Source organism: Octopus bimaculoides, chromosome 3, assembly GCF_001194135.2.
Source record: "Octopus bimaculoides isolate UCB-OBI-ISO-001 chromosome 3, ASM119413v2, whole genome shotgun sequence".
Lineage (NCBI taxonomy): Eukaryota > Metazoa > Mollusca > Cephalopoda > Octopoda > Octopodidae > Octopus > Octopus bimaculoides.
The window spans coordinates 24,816,352-24,819,804 of NC_068983.1; the positions used below are offsets into that span (position 1 = coordinate 24,816,352).

The window sequence follows — 3,453 nt, forward strand, 5'->3', positions numbered from 1 at the left end:
GGGACCAAAATTACATAAAGATATCTTGAAATACTAAAGAGTAAATTTATTCAATAAAATTGCCATTGGCTTCAACCACAGTCTCCAGATGACTTCAGAATCTCCTGCAACTCTTCTGGACGGTCTCCTTGTTTAAGTTGGTGAATGATGCCATAATCCTTGCCTTCAGTTCATCTTTGATGTTACAAGGAGTTTTGTTGGTCTCTCACTTATCTACACTCTGCACATAATAATTAAGGGAGTTGCAGTCTGAGGAGTTAGGTGGCTAGATGTTAGGGGTGATGTGGTCACAGATATTGTCTGACAGCAATGACTGAATTCTCCTACTTGTGTGGTATGGTGCAGAATCCTGTTGCCAGACATAGGGTCTTCTAAGTGCCACCCTCTTGACCCAGGGCAACACTAACTCTTCCAGTGACTTGATATAGGCCTTTGTGTTGAGTCTGAGGCTGCGTGGGAAAATGAATGGAGACATAACATTGTCATAACAAGTGATCACTCTAAACACTATGGTGTTGACTGGTACATGTCTTCAGATTGCACTGTCCTCAAATCGACACCCAAACACTCTGAAATGTTCATATTGGAACTTCCAGCATGAATACCCAGCACTACAACATGTTTCCAAATTTCTGGCAGAGTGAATTGCATCATGGTGCTGTTTTCCTTACTATACTGTATAGTTGAGAAAATAAAAAATAAACAATGTGCACGCATGAAATTAAAAATATAAAATGGTGATAGTTTACCTGGATGTATGTAGATTTATAAGAGAAAAATCAGCATGGCTGTGTGGTAAGAAGCTTGCTTTCCAATCACATTGTTCTGGGTTCAGTCCCATTACATGGCACATTGTGCAAGAGTCTTCTACTATAGCCTCAGGCTAGCCAAACTTTTGTGAGTGGATTTGGTAGACAGAAATTGAAAGAAGACAGTTGAATGTGTGTGTGTGTGTGTGTGTGTGTGTGTGTGTGTGTGTGTGTCTTTGTGTCTGCTTGACAACTGGTGTTGGTGTGTTCACATCCCCATAATTTAGTGGTTCAAAAAAAGAGACTGAAAGAATAAGTACAATGCTTAAAAAAAAACTAAGTTCCAGGGTTGATTTAATTCAACTAAAAGTTCTTCAAGGCAGTGCTCCAGCATGGCCATATTCTAATGACTGAAACAAGTAAAAAATAAAAGATAACATGTATGTATGTATGTATGTATAGGAATAAATCCTGATGAATTGCTAAAGATCAAAATGACCAGATGGAATGGTCAATTTGATCCTTGGCTTGATCTATCAAGACATGGCCCTTGTTAAGCTAATTTTGCAGTGAGACTAAGCACATAGATAAATAAACCATTTAAACAACGTTTATGTGATTGCTCAACTATTTAGAAATCAATTCAAATTCTATAATTTTTTAAACAAAGTAAGGACCATATTGGATAGTGAAGTTTTAGAAACATTGTGTCTAAATGAATGGAAGGCATTTGAAATAGTCACCAACATATTTATTAGCATTACATATTGGCAGAATTGGTGGATTGACTATCAAGATGTCTTGCAGTATTATATTTAATCACATCAATCTGCATTCCGAGTCTAAATCTTGCTGACAATGGCTTTGCTTTTCATCCATCTGGGATCAAAAAAATTAAATTTCAGTAAAGCATTTGTTTGAAATCAATATAATTAGCTAGATATTTCCTCAGTTAAAATCTTTCTATGGGAAATGTTATTATATTAAGTTTTTTTCTAAAATTATTGATTTCAAATTTTGGCACAAAGCCAGCAGGTTTGGATGAGGATCTAAGTGAATTGAATTGCTCCCAATGTTCAACTAGCACTTATTTTATTGATCCCAAAAGGACGAAAGCAGAGCCAACCTCTACAGAATTTGAACTCGGAACATGAAGACAGATGAAATACTGCAAAGTATTTTGCCTGATGTGCTAACGATTCTGCTAGCTCACTGCCTTACTCTTTTCTAAAATTATTACTCTTTCATACTCTTTTTATTCTTCTTTTACTTGTTTCAGTCTTTTGACTGTGGCCATGCTGGAGCACCGCCTTTAGTCGAGCAAATCAACCCTAGGACTTATTCTTTGGAAGCCTAGTACTTATTCTATTGGTCTCTTTTGCCGAACCGCTAAGTTACGGGGACATAAACACACCAGCATCGGTTGTCAAGCGAAGTTGGGGGGACAAACACAGACATACAAACACATACACACATACATATATATATATATACATATATATGACAGGCTTCTTTCAGTTTCCGTCTACCAAATCCACTCACAAGGCTTTGGTTGGTCCGAGGCTAAAGCAGAAAACACTTGCCCAAGATGCCACGCAGTGGGACTGAACCCGGGACTATGTGGTTGGTAAGCAAGCTACTTACCACACAGCCACTCCTACACCTAATTTTAATATATTATTGTCATTGTCATCATCATCATCATCATCATCATCATCATTTGGAATAGTAACAAATGAAGCGTTTCTGATTATAGGTCTATGCTTTCCATCAATGCTGACCTGGGGCTAAACCACCATACTAAAAACATAGGGATATCTATCTGTATATCTCAGTGTATCTATTTACTGTTCTCTAATAGCTATTTAAACATCTATGTTTCACACCACCACCTAACAAAAATTATGTTTAATAAAAAGAAATCAATATACAATAATATAAAAAAAATAATAATAATTTTACTTTTTTGGGGGGGGATTCGATTTATTTATGTATTTTCTTGTTTTCTTTTCTTCAAGGAAATATATCACATATCATATTGTTATATGTCTGCATCTACTCCCAAAAGAGTTCAATTTGTTTTCAATTAAATATAACCAATCGCTAGAGATGTAGCTATTGGTAAATATCTAATTATATTGTAGGAAAGCATTAGAATTTGAGAAAAACTAGCGATATTTATTATGCATAAGCATAAAGTTATTCAAATAGCTCAAGCAATAAACTCTTCTTTGCTTTCAAGGTATAAAAGTTTTTCCAGTTTTTGTATGAGTTATCACATTGCAGCCTTCTGTAGCACTGATAATAAACTGTGGATCTATGACCTCCTAAACCTGCCTCTGGATAAAGATTTTAAATACATATAGATGTATGTGTGTGTGTGTATATAAGTATATATGTATATATATAAAAACATACGTGTCTGTGTGTGAATAGATAGATAGACTGAGATAATCGCAGAGGTCGTCATCATCATCATCATCATTGTTCAACATCCGTTTTCCATGCTAGCATGGGTTGGACGGTTTGGCTGGGGTCTGGGAAGCCAGGAGGTTGCACCAGGCTCCAGTCTTATCTGGCAGTGTTTCTACAGCTAGATGCGCTTCCTAACACCAACCACTCCGTGAGTGTAGTGGGTGCTTTTTACGTGCCACCGGCATGGAAGCCAGTTACATAAATATATATATATATATATATATATATA

At 36.2% G+C, this 3,453-nt stretch overlaps 1 protein-coding gene across 1 annotated transcript in view; it reads left to right on the top strand.

The window, feature by feature from the left end:
* LOC106867190 (uncharacterized) overlaps nucleotides 1–3,453 on the top strand; it is a 74,876-nt gene that overhangs the window by 44,265 nt on the left and 27,158 nt on the right. The gene's annotated exons all lie outside the window — the stretch shown is intronic.